This window comes from Gavialis gangeticus, unplaced genomic scaffold (genome assembly GCF_001723915.1).
Source record: "Gavialis gangeticus isolate Ggan-Ray unplaced genomic scaffold, GavGan_comp1, whole genome shotgun sequence".
NCBI classification, from domain to species: domain Eukaryota; kingdom Metazoa; phylum Chordata; order Crocodylia; family Gavialidae; genus Gavialis; species Gavialis gangeticus.
In genome coordinates, this window is record NW_017729034.1 from 22504058 (window position 1) to 22521852 (window position 17795).

The window sequence follows — 17795 nt, forward strand, 5'->3', positions numbered from 1 at the left end:
CCTCCCCAGCTCACACGCACGCCCGGGCCGGGCACGACTTCCCCGCCACTCGCCCCCCCGCCATGTGCGGCCGCGCGTCACCGTCCTCCGGCCCTGCCACCTGCCCGGGGAGTGGAGCAGCCCCCCTCCCTAGCCGGGAGGCACCACGCCCCGCGGGAGGGGGGGAAGCAGCAGCAGCAGGAGCCGCCCCCGCCCGCTCAGTGTGGTGCCTCCCCCCACGCTCCGATTGGTCCGTTCCATTGGCGTGTGTTGCCAAAAATGGGCATGTGCGTGCGACTACGCGAGCGCGGGTTTCCTTGGTTCGGATGACGTGTTCCAGGAGGGATTCCCTGGCTGAGCGGCTCAGCCACCGGCGCTTAAAGGGGCAGCGCCGCGGCGTGGGGGAAGTGCAGGGACCGGGCTCCCTCCCTCTTTCCGCTGCTGCCCCCCTGCCCTAACTCCACCGGGCCCGCCCCCCCCGACCCTGTGAAGGTGGCCGGGCGGGCAGCCACTTCATGGGAGTCACCAAATAAACCTATGGGCTTCCCGCAGGAACCGCGTGTGGCGCCCTCCCGCCGTGCACTCGGCCAGGGTCCCTTCCTCCAGGCCACCTGAAGAGCTGGCAGGCTGGGGGAAATGTGATCTCTTTTACTCGACCAGAGGGGAAATTTTTATTTCCTTGAGGAAATTGTTCTTTACAAGCTTTGGGGTGGGGGGGTGCATCTACATGTTCATTAAGGGCACATCTCCACGTGTGCATTTACTGCGCGGTAACTGAAATCGCCACCCTACATGTGCACCCCTGTAATGTGCAGCAGCTATGGTGACTTACACCAACTTGAGTGTAAATTTGATATCTGCATCGTACAGGTATCAAATTTACACCCAATTTTTTACCACACAGTAATGCACATGTAGACATCTTACTGCACAGTAATACTCTGTGTGTGGACCAATTTGGGACTAACTGTAGTCCCACACAGAGTTATTGAACTTTAATGCCTGCACATGTAGACACTGGCCTATTCCTGCTTACTGCACAGTAAATTTAAGATGCATGTGTAGACATGCTCTACTGCTCCTTAGATACTGTGCATTTAGTTTACTACGTCCTTAATAAAGCACTAACTAAATGCGCAGTACCTAGAGTTACTGCACAGTATCACCAGCACATGGTGATTTAGTGACACTTACTGAGCCTTAGCTTGATAACACTGTGCAGTAGGCTATTAGCATGATTTTTGCCATGACGTGCTATTGTGTTACTAGGCCAATGCACAGGAAGCGTCACGTGTAGATGTGCCCAGGGAGTCTGCTGCTGTTTGCCTTCTCTCCTGGGCCTGAATGGAAGCTTAAGCCAAGATGCAAAATGTAGGTCTGTGAAAACACAGATGCATGACAGGGAGGATCAGAGGCGATGGGAGGCAATAGGGGTGCAAACACTTATGCCAGATTCGCCAGACAAACCCACAGTTTTCTACTATGAACCCACAGTGTCACACCTGTTCTGCCCTGCTGCCATCCACTACTGCCCTGATTCTCATCCCCCACCCCCCTTCCCCTCCCCAACACTCAGAAGGTCATTGGGTGACATTGATGCTGTGAGGTGGGCAAACACATGGGAGTCACCAGATAAACCCAGAGATTTCCCACAGGAACCCAGTGTGTCGTACCCGTTCTGCCCCGCTGTGGTTCCCTCCTGCCATGACTCTCAGCCAGGGGTGTCCCCCCCTTTGAGATCCTCCTAAGGGTGGCAGGTGAGACAAGTGCTGTGAAGGGTGCAGAGGCTTGCCAGACAAACCCAGGGATTTTCAATGGGAATTCTGTGTGTCACACCCCTTCTGCCCTGCTGTGGTTCCCTACTGCCATGACTCTTAACCAGGGGTCCCCCCTTCCCCAAGATCCTCTTAAATGCAGCAGGCAAGACAAGTGCTGTGCATCATATACACACTGGCTGCATCTACATGAGACGCTTACTGCGCAATAGCTCGTTACTACTGTGCAGTAGTGTCACATGGCACAAACTGTTATAGCGCCTGTGCCCAAAAGCTTGCAACGGACAATTCTTCCAACTATAAAAGATATCACATTTACCCAAAGGACCTTGTTTGCCTATGTCCTTAGACCAACACCCAGATAAACCTGGAGATTTCCACTGGGAAATCTAGTGTATCATGCCTGTTCTACCCCACAATGCTGCTTCTAAGCTCCTGGCCACAGACATGGTGCTTTATGACAGCGTTTCTTTTTCCTGGCATTAAAAAGAAGTGAAATTAGTTTTTCAAATAGGGTGCTGCTACTTCAGGAAAGTTATGGAGGGGTGCCGTGAGTCTAACGTGGTTGAGAACCACTACTTTGTACAGTGATTCTCAGCCAAGCAGCCTGGAGATCCTTTCATGGGATGCCAGAGGGTGCCATGCAATGTCAGCACTGTGAGGAATGCAAGCATGATTTCCAAGATAAACCTAGAGATTTTAAACAGGAATCTGTAGCATGAAAAGCATTCTGCTCTGCTGTGGGCTTGCTGAGTTCTTTGCCACAGAAGAATTGCTCAAGTATTTTCCTGCACTCAAAAACCAAGTGAAAATTTAAGAGTTGGCCTTTTCTGAGGTGCTCCTTGGGTCTAAAACAGTTGACAACCGCTACTCTACACTCTGGGCTGCCCATCTGCAAAAGGGATGTCACAAATCCTATCACCCAGAGCTGCAGTGGTTTTTTTAATTAATTTTTGCAAAGCACTTTGATCTGGAAGGTGGTGTATATATGTTATTTACACACCTCTGTCTCAGTGTGTTAGCAGCACTGCTTGAACAAAATTTATTGCATGCCAGCAATTACCATGTTCCCCCAGGTGGAACAACAGCCACTAGCTATTTGTCAGTCTCTGCCAGTGCAGGTCATCAGAGCACATGGGGCTGAATAGGAACCTGCAAATCAGCGTTTCCCTTCACAGCTTTAGTAATAAATATAGAAAAACTTGTGACCCTATTATCTTTAGATATGACTAAATCCCACAGTTTCCTGCATGTGACATTGAGTGCTTTGGTTTCTGAAATGGAAGAACTTTTTTCCTAAAGGTTTCTAAACAACTAGCCATTGAAGCCTCTAGGAAGTGGTAAACGGGTGGAAACTGGAAAAAAAGATTAAGTGACATTAAACATCGGTGAAAGATGTCAGACTGATAGGCCAAAGGGCTTCCCAGCCCATCCCCTCCTTCAGCCTCTTTAGCATACTGCTGTTGCTAAAATCATCTCCTACTGCTGCTGCTGTTCCACCGTCTCAGTGCAAATTCTCTTTTTAGGTCCTGTACAGTTTGCTTCTGTGTGTGTATCTCATCTTCCCTGCCTTCCTCAGCTCTGTTGGGCTGCATACCCTGCTCAAACCTTTTTTCCCTGAATGCTGCCTGTGTTTCCTTCTACTCTCAAGTTTGTGGTTTCTTTCACTGTACTCTGTGCATTTGAAAGCAGTCTCCTCCTTGTGTCACGAGTTTTCTCCCTTGTTCTTCAAAGTCTCTGTTTCAGAAATAACAAATCTTTCTTCCTTCCCCTCACAAAACCAGTGGTACTCTGGTGATGCCAGGTATGCATAGTTAGGGTCCCTCTTGTTTTTAACTCTTCTGCCTCATCCTACAAATGTATTTGTCTGCTTGTGCACTTTAGTACGTAGGCATTGTTTTCCCTATCATATTTGTTGGAATCACACTGCAAAACCCTCAGAAACCAGGTCTTACTTTGTATTTAGAATTAAACATGGACACTGTGGAGTTGTGTATACATGACTTGTAATAATAATGTTATGTGTGTATCCACAAAACGTTTACAAAATAGTACAGTCTTTTCATGATAAGCATTTACCCTGTGCTAGGGCAATTACCTATAATGGAGAGGCTAAACCTACACTATAGCCTTCTGCTGGCACACCTATGTTGCTCAGGGTTATGAAGACATGTGATACTCGACTGACAGAGCTGTGCTGGTCCATGTCTGTAGTGTTGATATAGCTATGCTGGCTTTTACTAGTCTAGCTTGTTACACTCGGAGAAAAGATTGCACACTTGCTACAGCTTTGCTAATAGGGCTGGGTCTATACTAGGAACACATTGCAGGTAGTGTACTGATATTCCTATACAGGTCAGGTGGTCTGGTCTCCATAATCTTGTCAGTCCTTGACTGTTTGGACAAGAAGTAATTTAGGATGAAAACTGAACTTGATTATTGTTGAACATTTTCCACTAGGAACTGGCCTGAGAACCACTCATTTTTGGTGCCTGAATCTGTGATGGCAACTGTAGGATACCACAAAGTTGCCTGGATGTAGCAGGAACCATGCTAGGAGGGGTTGAAGACTGGTGCAACTCAGCTAATACACAGTACCATGCAGTTTCCTTTGTTGTATTAATGAGCACAGAAAGAAAGATAGCAAGCTTAGGTCATGGCCAGGGTGTCAGACATTGTCCTTACCACAAATACTGTTTTTTGGGTAGGCAACTAGAAATGCTGGTTACAGGTTAGGAAAACACAGGGCATGTCTATAAGAGACCTTTAATGTGGAGCTGCCTAATTAGCTCACCGTAAACATCTGAGCATCTACAGGTGCCATGCTATTAAGCAGGGGTAAACTAATTAATTCTGCAATAAGTTAATACTTGTAAATACAAGTACAATTCTGCCGCTCTGCAGTAACACATGTAGATGCCGACCTGGCTAGCTGGGGCACAAGGGTGCTTCAGTGCAGGGGCTGCCTGCTGGCTAGCCCACACGGGAGCACCCTTATGCCCCAGCCAGCCCCTCCGCAGCACACCAAGCTGCGGGGAGCAGCCCCAGACTGGCAGGCTGACCTCACCTGCCAACCAGGGCTGCTCAGACCCAGCTCAATGTGCTGTGGTCCCGGGTGTACATGCAAACAGTACAGCTGGGAGCAATAAACTCTGGCAGGTATGCTCTGGAGTTTATTACTTTGGATTAATTGTATGTGTAGACACACCCACTGATGCCAAAACTGAATGGCATACTTTTTATTTAGTCCTCCCTGGCAAGGTCCACCTAGCATTTAGCATAGCTCCTCAATTGCCATGGAAGAGACAGCAACTGAAGTTCAAACTATAAAATCCCATGATGCAACTTCAGTAACAAAATATTTTCCCATCACCACTCAGCTAAGAGTTCTGGGGTTTTTTCCCCCTTGTCCTTTTGACTTTTCTTTCCTGAGAATGAGTTTGGCATTAATAAAGAATTCCAGCTCATTTTGGAAAGTCCAAAAAGCAGCAGCACATCCAGGAGATGGTGTTTAGCACCTGACAAGTCAGTGATTTGGGAGTAAATCTCCTGCTGATGCTATTTGGTTTTCAGCACCTTCATTTTCCAGGCAATTGAAATTCTTGGTCCAAATTAGCTGGTCTATTTCATGCACTGCCTAACTTGAGGGGAGGTGGGGCTAGGGCTATAAAAATAAACCAGTGCCTCCAATTTGCATTGCATTAGGAGTAGGGGGAGTGCAGGGAGAATTGCTTTAATAGGCACTGTGAGTCTATGACGTTGTTTTCCTTTTTCACTGTACGTCAAACAGATGAGCTGCACATGCTTGATCTCCCCTAGTGGAAAGAGAATTAGTTTAAGATGTGAGAGAAGTTAGCCTGCAGTTTTTCTGAGATGAACACTGAAATAAAAAATAATTTACACAAAAGGTTCCTTTGCTTTGGTCATCCTTGAGTGGTCCTGGGATGAATCAGGTAGTGGCTACTTCTGGCCACAGGATGCCAGATTGCTCCTGCTCTGACCTGGGATAATGAACCCTGCTGTCCTGAATGTTTCACCAGCTCAGGTGGTAGGCTTGCCAGCATTTAGCAGGGCTGTTCAGGTCACAAATGTCAGTAGCTGGTTAGACAATAAACTTAAGCAACAGAAGGAAGAACCTATGCCCTTAGCTCCCAGCTGGAGAGAAGGCAATTCATTAGCATCCCATGCCTCCTACCCCGTATAAGACCTCCATGAAGCCCTGCAGGGTTTCAGCTCCACAGGTGGGGTGGAACTTGAGGGGAACCAGAGGGGTGGCTAGCAGTTCTCCTTTCACCTCACACACAGCTTGAGGCAGTCCAGCTTATTGCAGATCTAGCCTGTAGCCACTGACAGCATCTCCCCAAGTTCAGCAGGTTGATTGTAGCACCAGCCAGAGGAGCTGATGCAGATGTGATGCTATTCACAGTGGCTTGCACAAAGGGGCTTTGAGCGAGTTGCTTGCAATCCATAGGTTTGGGAGAGGTAGCTAGCCGTGTTAGTTTGAAGTCAGGCAGAAAGTCAGGGCAGGGTGTTCCCTCCAGAAGCTTATGCCTCTCTGAACCAGTCTTGAAGGTGCCCCTCTGCCCTGCCAATCCACAAGTTTGTGTGGGTCCCACACATCTGGCATTTCACATCTCTGGAAAGAAACTCTGCAAGCTGAAATTGGGGAAGGGGGCGCCTCTTTAACTCCCCTGTCTTTGCAGGGCACAAGAGCATCAATAGCACCATCCACTGGAAGATCTCAAATACCAGGTCAGCTTCATAATAGCTGGACAAGGCTTGTATACCTATCACCATTTCACAGGCAGGGAAAGCAAGGCAGAGGACTGCACTGACTTGTCTATGATTATTCTGGTGAGTCACAAATGAACTTGGAATCCAGGTCTCCTGGCCTGCAATATTGTGGGTTAACTACTAGAGTAAGGTACCTCCAGTGCATGTATGGCATGTGGGGCATTAGTGCTACCCTACCGCCCGGAGAGGAACACCTGAAGCAGAGAGGTAACTGGCCAGTAGTACTGTGCCCTGGAGGTCAGCAGCAGACAGTGCAGTGGAGTTTTACTGCTGCTGGGAAAGATGTCATCTGCCTTTGTTTTCTACTGACATGTGTCAAGTGGCCTAAAAACCCACTGGTTTTCAGCAGCAAAAAAGGTGACATCTCTCCAGCAGCAGTGAACTTCCAATCACTGCACTGTCTGCTGCTGACCTCCACGGCACAGAACTACTGGACATGTGTCATAGCTCCTCTGCCTTGCCTGCTGCAGGAGCTGGAACTGCTCCAGGGACAGTGTAGGGTGCAAAGATAGGAGGGTGAAGCTTCCCCTAGCTCCATCCTGGAACCGCCTCCATTTCTTTATGCTGCCCCTGGGGTTTGTGCCCCATTCACCCACCAATTGTTATGCTGCTGTTCGGAAGCACTTTTCACAAACACTTTTCTGGCAATGGTTCATGGCTCATCAAACCAGCATTATACCCTGCCTGACTGCAATTTGCCTTATACCAGTGGTTTTCAACCTGTGGTCCGCAGACTGTTTAAGGCAGGGGTAGGCAAAAAGCAGCCCGTGGGCTGGATTCAGCTCACCAACTTATTGGATCCAGGCTGTGAGCAGTCACTTGCTAATGACTGGATCTAGCCTGTGGCTGCCCCTGCAGCACTCCCAAGGGGGCCAAGCCCTGCCTGGGGCAGCCCACACTGGCCCTAGCTCCGGCCAGTGCACACAGCTTCCTGGTGGGGCTGCTCCTGATGCTGCTTGGCTCCCCTGGCCTTCAGCAGCTCCTCCCCCTGCTGCACCACTGTGAACATGGGGGGAGCTGCAGCTGGGCACCTCCTGCCCCAGTGTGCAGGGCTCCAGCTCCCAACTGCCTTCCACCCACTCCATCTGCCCAGAGTAATGAGCAGACACCTGTGGATGGCCAAGTGGGTAGAAGGGAGCTGGGAGCTGGAGCCTCACATGCTGGGGCAGGAGCTGTTTGGCCACAGCTTCCCCCCACACCTAGGGTGGTGCAGCAGGGGCAGGAGGAGGAAGAGCCACTGGAGGCCAGGGGAGCTGAGCAGGACCCGGGCAGCTGGAGCCATACTGGGAGCAGCCGCATTGGGAAACTGTGCACAGGCCAGGGGCAGGACGGTCTGGTGGGTGTGGGCAAGAGTGTGGCACAGGCTGCCGTGGGTGGAAGTGGGCAGGGCTCAACCCCCTGTGGAGTGCTGCAGGGGCAGCTGCAGGCCAGATAGGGGAGGGAGGGGGCAGACTGCACCTGCACCTACACTGTGCCACCTGGTTAAGCTCTGGTGCACATGCCAGCTACCCCTGGCCAGCTCTCAGGACCTCCCACATTAGCAGCTCCCCACACTTGCACACCTACACACCTCCTCACACACCCCCACATACTTCCTCCCCACACACACATACCCACCCACATCCCTTACACAAGAGTAAGAATTTATTTTGAGCTACTAGGCAATCCCCTGTATATACACTACTCAAAAACCCCACCATAAATCAGGACAAAACTATGCTCAGGCACTGTTTACTATTCAGCCACGAGGTTCATACATGCATCATTGTTGACGGCTTGTAAGTCTGAGGTTGAACACTGCTGTAAGAGGTGTGGCTAGCAGTATGTCTATGGCCTCCCTAACCCCACCCCATTGCTATAGATCTGAATGGTTCAGCTGATGGTGCAGCTAATATCTGAGGATCTGCCCCAGTCTGAGTAAGTCAACATGGCCCAATTGCTCTGCTAAGGAAATTAGCCCTGATCAACCACTTGTATTCACATAAGCTACAGAAATGAGGTGGTGAAGTTGCCTTGAGGGCTGCCCCAAGAACAGCTGCCCAAGGTGCCTCCCAGGGGTACCACCTCATTTCTGAGGCTGATGTATGTGGAGTGGGAGTGGCTGGGTGTGGCTATTTTCTTCAGTGGTGTGACTGAGTTCCTGGCTGCCAAGGCACAAACCTACCCTGTGAGTCCTGGGCCTGGTTCTACTCCAGTTTTATACTGGCTTTGCTAGAGTCACTCCTGGTGGGAGTGCACAATCAGTCTCCTAAAGTTATCAGCTTTCACAGACAAAGGGTGCATCTACATGTGAAATTAATGCAATGCAATAAACTCTGGAGCAGTTTCAGCCCTTGCCAGCTGGGACAGCAGCACTTTGAGCCAGGGTGGAGTATCCCCAGGCTGGCAAGGGGAGTTAGCCCCAGGCTCCAGATGGTGGTGTCAGGTGGCAGAGGGGCTGGCAGGTGCAGGGAGTCAGGTCCCTAGCTGGCTGGGATGACCAGGCACAATTTGCACCCAGTCATGGTCTACACATGCATTCAATCACACTTAATGACTCGGCCATAAGATAGTACTGTCCCCAACAGTACCATTGCATGGCAGAGTTAATTTACTGCACCCTAATATCAGCACAAGTGTAGACCATGACACTTTACTGAGGAGCTAATTGCTCTACTCTGCAGTAAAGTGCATGTGTAGATGCATCCAAAAGGACTTGGCCACTTATCTCCTATGAGAAGACAATCCTCCCTGGGTAGCTCCCCTGTTCTGGTCAGTCCCTTTGTAACAAGTTTTTTGAGCAAAATTGCTTGAAAGAGGCCTCAGTCATGGCGCCCCAGACACACATTCATCTCTGCATGTAGGCTGGGCTGCATTGTGCAATAAACTACCTTCCCAGAAAACAAGAGATAACATGCATGCCTGCCTAGTCTGTTCTTGTCTGAGCACTAGGCAAATCAAGACCAACCCAGGTTCCAGGGCAAGAGAGGATCACTGCAAGGCAGGGGAGGCTTTGGTGCTGTGTGCTCCTGAACTTCTGCAGCAGCTTGGAGACGGGAACAAAAAGCTCAGGGCAGTGCTTATGTTGCCCTGGGAGGACCAGGAATCAAGGGCACTGGGCACCTCTTCAGAGTGTGTCCTCTACAATTTGCCCAAAGTAGCACAGCAAGTCAGCCGCACACTCAGGAACTGGATTCATATTTCCCCACCTTCTTTCCCCTCCCTCCTTCAACTCCATCCATTAGACTGTGCTGCCTTTTTCAAGACACAGGAAATCAATTGTAGATCCCTGTGGGAACTGCAGTTATAATCACTTTTTTAGATATGCTGAGGGGGACAAAAGCCTTCAGATGTGACCTACAAAGAAGCTTATACTAAGTACCAACCTCTCATCTTAAAGGTGAACTACAAAGGGAAAAAAACCCCTTAGACACAACATTCCCACCCATCTCAACCTTTGGCTGGGAAAGCTGCAGCTCAGGTTTCAGCTGGTTATGACATCACAGGCCTCCAGTAAGAGGAGAGAAGTCAGGACATGATATTCCCGATATTTCTAATGGGAGAAAGAAGTAGCAAATCGTTTTTGGAGGGTGAGGGGCCTTGGCACAAAGGAACAGGAAGAGACATATAAAGGGCTTTCTTCCTTCTTACAGCTCACACTTAAATAACTATGTTACTGGCTTCCTGCATAACTACCAGCACTACTAGTTTTGACTATGCCTTCAAGCACACCTCTGTTAGCTGCCCAACCTTTTTTGCTCTGTTGCATTGTGAAGACAGTATCCACTGGGTTGTTGTCAGGAAAAAAATCAAAGTTCATGTGTTCAGGGATAATAATCTTTCTAACCAATGATATTCCCCACATGCAAAAAAAAATGCTTTCTCAAGTATTAAGGTGTGAGGAGGTTGGTGTAACCTCTGGGAGACGTTTCTAAGCCACCATGTCACTGTTAAGTATTGGTTACTTGTTGAGTACCCCAGTGCATACAAGACACAGCATTCAGGTGCCTTTTTCTCCACCCAGAAGTGTTTCAGTCCATGATTCTGGGACCACCTTGCATCTGGCTGTAGAGCTTATTGTGATGGTGTGTAGTCAGACTGTTGCTCCCATATTCATGTTAGCAACCCCACTGTCTTCAGTGGGACTAATTACGTGCCTATGGTCCAGATCCAGCAAGGTACCTTATCTTAAAGGATAGGAGTAATTCCACTAAACGGATCTCAGCTGACTTCAATGAGCTACTTACACCCTTACGTACTTTTCCAGGTTAGGATCTAAATTGCCATGAAGGTAAGGCTCTGCAATCTACTCCATTCACATCCATGGAACTAATCACAGTGTTAGTCACTGCAGATGGGCAACCTGGCCCTAATAGGTAGTTCTCAAACCTCAAATGTACCCAAACAGGGTACAAACCTCTCAGCCAATCAGCGGCAAGGGGCGGGGGTGGCAACTATCTTGCCTGTTTGCCTGCAGCCCCCTTCGTGCCAGGTTGCATGGCCAGGAGGACTGCTGGCTCCCATTAGGGAGCCAGCATTGTATTTTTAATAAGGTTTTGGGGCATTGGGGTCTTTTTGTCCATAGATTTCATGGAGATAGCCCTATTTCACAATTTCCACTAAATCCACGCAATTATGATTTGAGCAGGCCGCTAACTAGAAGCTGAACAAACAGTGCCACTTTGGTACAAGCCTTCACCTTTCTGCTTCTCCCAGGCTCATCCTGGCTTTTGGGGATGAAGCGCATCAGAATTGTGCACCTTTCATTTCCCTGCCCCTGGGCTGCTGGGGCACTGTAGTACTCAGTCACCTGAGATCTGTCTACAAGCCACAAGACTGTGCTGTGTGGAGAGACTTGGGCTAGCAGTGAATGATCCTGCTCAGCTACTGTGGGGGAGTCCTGCTTCTGTAGTGGTTGTTCACAGAACAGGGTGCTTGGGCCACTGGCATCATGTGGGGAAACTACCAAAAGCTAGCTAATTACAATAGTCCTGTGCATTAACATAAGCTTGAAGTTTGTAACCATTACTTCAAAGAAAATTTAACTCTGACCTCTCAGCTCTTCCATTGCCTTTCTAATGAGAAGGAAAGATTAAGGGTGAGGGCATACAGCATAGTAACTACGTTTACCCCAACTTACTCTATAGTAAGGAGCAGACCAAAAGCACCATGCATCAGCTACCCTGCGGTATCTGTTTACATGTATGCTTTTGCCTTCTGATAAGTGAAAGCCAAACCTCAGGAACTTACCCCTTTCTGAGGGCTGAGTTACTGCATGGTGTCCAATTATTAAAGAATAAAAGGATGCACACAGGTAGTTACTGAAGAGCAACAGAAGCACGGAAAGCCCTGCCTTATTTCACCCCACAGTAAATTGATTGCCATACTGCTGGCTTTGCTTGTGGGATGCTCCTCTTGGAGTTGCAAGCATAGCTGCATGTGTCCTATATCCCCAGGCTCCCTCCCCAGTGTGAGTGGGGCAGACTCTCTTCCACATGCCATTCGAGAAAGTCCCTGTCTCTGACTAGTGAGGTCCTTCAAGTGACTGAGTCAGGCTCTTTTCTGCCTCTGATTATGAGGTGATGAAAGAAGAATCACTTCCTAAGGCCCTATCTTTCTGCTATTTATTATCCAAGGGCTGTAATTCCAGGATAGGGATCGTGCCTTCCCTTACAAAGTGTTTCATATGGTAGAACCTGGCTACATTACTGACCTCAGGCCTGAGTCTCTCCTTATAAACCCATTAGTGCAAAGTGCTATCGCTGCTGTCAGGGATGGGGAACTTTTCTCTGGTAGTGTGTTATACCCACTTTGTATTTACTTTGCCCTGGTGGAAATGACTATGTAAGGTGCAGGACAGTGGAGGAACTGAGGTAAGCCCTTAGCTTCAATCATAGCATGTGGTGGTGAGTTTCATAGACAAGTCATGCACTGAATAGGGGCTATTCCCTACTGGCACTGTTACACACAGTAACACAACCCCTCCTTGTGCCCCACCCTGAGAGAGACTGAATCCCAGAAACCTCCCTTGGACTCTATATCCTCAGCACCTCCCATGATCCTGATGCTTAATTTCCACTGAGGGGATACGGAACAGCACTGTACAGATTTTAAGACAGCATCTACTTGTGGGATCAGATTAGGCCTTCACAGGGAAGATTCTCCCACATCTGCATACTGCAAAATTTCTTGTACTGTCTGCTGAAGCATCTGGTGCTGGCCAATGTGAGAGAGAGGATACAGGAGTAGATGGACCACACGTTAGAGCTAGTTGGACAGTTCCCACAATCGTATTCATTCCCCTCCACCCCCAAAGTATTCCTTGAAGAGTACAGAGAAAACAAAGATGTGTAAGGGGTAAAAGAAGCTATTCCTTATGACAGTGGAGGATAGACAGACACAGGAGAGCTAGCATCTGTGTGTAGACCTGACCTTTCTGCTGGTTACCTTCCCTTGGCTTGATGTGAAAGAGTTTGACACAAGCACTCAGGGGAATGTGTCACCAATAACAGACTTACTTTTTCCAGCAAGCAATATCGACCGGTATTGTAGGGGTTTGTTTGCCGGGCAGTTTGAGAGAAGGTGATGGGGTCTCAGCATAGCTAGCCCAGGGAGCAGTCACAAGGGATATTTTAAATGCACAGCAGAGAAACCTTTGCCTGTGAAAGGCCCTTTATTTTATTGGAATGAATTTAGCAGTGGTGAAAGATGCTGGACTGAGTGCCTGGGGAAGCAGTTCTCTGCTGAAATAGTTACAGGTTGGGTAGTGCTAGTGAAAGCATAGAATCAAATTCCTCTCTTCCTATTGGGTGCCTAAGTGCACTTGGGCTCCTAACTGTGATCCTATTCCACCCTGTACCTAAATAGCTGGAGGAGAACCTGGCCCAAAGGGATCTGCTCTCCCAACATGATTCATCATTAATCCTGACTGTGAGGGATAGCTCAGTGATTGAACAGCTACTTTAGTCTCTGTGGCTCATTTATTCTTTGGCTTTTCTAGCAAAGAAAGCCCCTGGTAAAGCTTGTAGTAGTGGTGGTTTCAGTGATTCAGGCAATCATGACTAGAAAGTGGACTCAGGCCACTGGTTCATTTCCCAAGAGAACAAGCAGTTGACAGATGGTAACAACTTCAGTTGCTCCCCAGCTGAGTTGCATCTGTGCAAGAGATCTGGAAATGAAAGGCTCCATATGAACGTGGAGTTTCTGAGTCACGTGAAATGAAAACATATTTGGGGAAGGACAGTAGAAGTAGTACAGAGAAAAAAGGCATTTCCCTGCCATCTCATACTGTGACAGAAAAATCCCACAAGCGTTGTTGGGTGAAATGCCTCTCAGTGCAAGCCTGCTGATATCTGTCACTGAATCTGGCCCATTTTCTGTTGGCTGTAATGTAGACAATTTCAGGGGCAATTTCACATACAAGGTGTCAGGAAAGGGTGGGATGGAGCTGGTCTACTGGATCTGGCACATTTCTGGTGGCACCAAGAGTGTCTGCAGAATCCTGTGAGATTTCTGTGTTTAAAAGTTATGGCTAGGGTTTAGGAAACTTGCCTGTATAAATCAGGCCACTTAGTAGGCACCTATTTTAGAAAATCTGGGACTATATTTCTAATCTGTAAGTTTTGAAGGAACCATTTCATGTGTAATCCAATGCGGTATTCTTTTCCGGAGTTCACAAAGAGTCCAGACACACTTCTAGGAGTGTGGAGTATTTTCATTTCAGTGGAATATCTGCTTTGAACCTGGTGATGACAACTTAAATGCAGTCAATCTTTTCATTGGAAGCAAGCAATCAGTTCTCCTGAATAGTGGGCAAAGACTGTTATTATTTAGTATTTGTTAAATGCCAGCAGCGTGACCAGCATTTTACAAGACAGAAGATGACTCAGTCCTTGAGCTAAGTATACGGTAATGTAAATAAGTAAGTATCATCACTTATTTCCTTCTTCCAACCTGTAGTTACGTTGGAGCTGCAAAAGTTTGCTCTGTGGTACGAATGAAAAAGGCACAGGTGGATATGACATAACATTTTTGTTTTGAAAGCATGAGGTTTGGGTGATAAGCAAAGACACTGAAGACGACAATCAAGAAGCCAGGATGATGTTAAGCAAACGGATGTTAAGCAAACTGACCTGGCACTAATCCATCCTGAGAAAATATTGTGCACATTGAACACTGCAGGTTACAGGCTTATTCACATATTCTCACTGCTTTTAGAATTATTGGCATAGGCCCATGAAAAAAAATCAAATAAACCACCCTAATTTGGTTTACTGTAGTTTAGTAAAGCATATACTTGAAACATTATGATCATTGTTAGGGGATACAGCAATATTTTAGCAGGCTTGTACAGAAAAATATTTAATATACAAGATTGATTTTCATTATTTTTAAAACATGGATTACAAATGGTGTTGAAACTCTGGCATGGTACAAACACAAAGGGGCTATTTGTACCTACTGTTACACCGGACTAACTCCAACAAGTTATGCTCTGGATTCATGGGGCTGCAACTGAGAGCCAAATTTGGCCTGTGAACTTATAATGTCGTGCTGTGTATGAATAGAGATGGGATTTCCCAAACAATTCAGGAGCATGAGTCATATTGAAAGACAATGGTAAGTGAGTCCATCTGTCAGTCAGGTGCTTTTGAAAATCCCCTCCTTATATTCTGGGAGAGCTTATGCCAGTCTTCCATTCAGGCAGGTGTCTAGATGGGTGTCTGGTATAATGCTGAGCTCTAGGGCACGGAGTGTAAGCAGTTAGAAATCAGATGGTCCCAAGCTCTAATCCAAACTTTGCCATGTACTCACCATGTGGCCTGCAGCAAGTATGTTTGTATGTCTTATTCAGTTTCCTAGTCTACTAAAGACAGTAATATTTTCCCTTACCAAGAGAGCAGACTCCTATTTCATTTTTTATGCACAAATGACAGTCATTCAGCTCCCCGTCTGCCCCCAGGCAGGATCACACCTCTCTGCCCTCAGTAGTCCACAGGCCACATGGAAAAGATAGGTAGTGATGACTTTTAATAGCATATTAGAAAGGTGAAGACCTCTTCTAGAAACAAAGTCCTAGGACCTGGGGTTACGTATTTTTTCGAGTGACTGATAGAGATACTCATCTTGCAATAGTTACAAAATACATGCTGAGGAGAGGTTAGTGCCATGCATATGTTCTCTGTATTGTTGTAGAGATCAAGGGCACAGTGTGTGCATTGGAGAGGTTACACTGATACTAAATGGCCGCAACTTTCCCTCCACTGGACAAGTCCCGAGAGGGCCAGAACAATCCCTCAAGTGGTGTGGCACCGCCTGAGGATCAGTATGCCTAGGACCGCAGAGGATCATGCTGACCCAATATATACTTGTGGCAGCCTTCACACCAGCAACAGCCCTGGCACATTTACACTTGAACCCTGAGCCACATTCTGTGCATCTGCATTAAGTGATGTACAAAAGGTATCGTGCAAATAGCATATGCACGGCACATTGTTTTTTTTGTGACCTATGCACGAGGAGGTTGGATGACCACCTTACTGGGGTCGTTTGACCCCAGTACTCTTTCCTGCCATGGCAGGGGGTCAGACTAGATGATCTGCTCAGGTCCCTTCCGACCCTAGAAACTATGAAACCTGCCCTGTTGTGGCCATGCAGCACAGCAGTGTTTGGAAACAAGCAGTTAGCAGTCTGGTCCAACATCCCATGATGCACTGCTCTGCCTCTGTGTCTGGGATCCTCTCCACTGTATGTTGCAGATCCCCCCAGGCAGGCAATGGGACTTTGGGGCCTCCAGTCATACCGAACAATTCCAACAATTTCTTGTTTCATTCTATTACCCATATGTTTTTAATTAGCCAGAACCGTGTTGGCCATCATAAAGAAAACCCTGATAAACTCTAAACTCCTCATGGTCATCAGTGCACTGCTGGTAAAATTTCTGTGTCATGCAGTAACTTTGGACCCCAGGGATATGGGGAACGGAGGAAGAGAACAAGGCCAAAATCATATGGTTCTGTTGCATCTTTTTTGGAGCAGATTTACTCATTGGAGTGCTGCTTTTGGGGCATGACTTACTATATTGCACAGTGAGAAACATATCATGCTTCTGCTTTTAGTTAAGGGGCAACGTCTGAAAGTGTATTAGAACTAGGAATGCATCTTATTTGCTATGTACAAATTATGCACGTTGTGTGCATATTAGTGGACTTTATGTGCAGTGATTGCCTTCATGTTATTATTGTGCCTATGTGGACATTCTGGGAGTGATTCCAGATGATATTAAATATAAAAGAGAGTCCAACCTTCAGATGCATACATGCAAAGAAACTTCACCTTTCTTTTTCAGAGCCACATACCCAGATGAGCATTGTTAGCATTAAAACAATTTATTGTGCTAACCTTTAAAAGGTTACAGAGTCCAGCAATCCAGGGAAGATGTTTGTCAATTATTGCCTTTTCCTTCCTCCCTCTTTCTTGCTGTCTGCTTCTTGCCATTATGGGAAACATAAAGAATATAATGTTATTTCTCCCATTTGCAAAGTGATCTCTGAGCCTGTTGTACAAGGGTAGCGTGTGGCTGATGGGCCATGCTAGTCATTAGTGGTGCATAAACAGCAGGGCAGGCGAGTCAATTCATGCATACTTCTGTTGGCTTTAGGTGATTGCGTTACTACAGTCAAAGTGACTCTCCTTAAGACTGGTTCCTGATCAACCCAGGTGCAGGGAGTTCCATTAGGCAGCGAGTGAGAGATGAACAGGCATAGGGTAGTGGGGTGTGGAGTAGGACACAGCACAGTTATGCGGTGTTTCTGTATTTGCAGATATGTGAAAAAAAAAGGAATGGAGAATGTGTAGTTTCCAGTGTGGCCATTATACTGAATAGTGTGGGTGGGGAAGCGTAGAGGGTAGCTGGGTTAAAAGCCTGTGAAGTAGAGAAAAGTTAAATCAGTATGATTGTATCCTTATCCTGCTGACACTACTACAGTTCTGTACATGGAGCAAGGGAAACAGAAAACCTATGACAAATTACTTCAGCCACTCCCTCAATTCCCACCCTCCTCACCCATTATAATTGCATTAAAATAGATCATTCTTTACTTACTGGAATATGTCCCACCCATGGTTTAGGGTTCTGCTTGTGGTTTAGGGTGACCATCTGGCTATGATGCAAGACTGTTCAGGATCTCCATGACCCTGTTTGGCTTGGGGTTCACTAGGTTCACTGGGTCCATGAGATTCCACTTCTGTGGATCATTCAGGAAGACC

At 47.4% G+C, this 17795-nt stretch overlaps 1 long non-coding RNA gene across 1 annotated transcript in view; it reads left to right on the top strand.

Moving 5' to 3' along the window:
- The window catches only part of LOC109304540, an 11108-nt gene extending 5447 nt beyond the window's left edge, over positions 1-5661 (top strand). The window contains exons 2-3 of the long non-coding RNA XR_002099414.1: positions 4215-4348; positions 5545-5661. This is a non-coding gene — a long non-coding RNA (uncharacterized LOC109304540). The remainder of the gene's footprint in view (positions 1-4214; positions 4349-5544) is intronic.
- The last annotated feature ends 12134 nt before the right edge of the window (positions 5662-17795 follow it).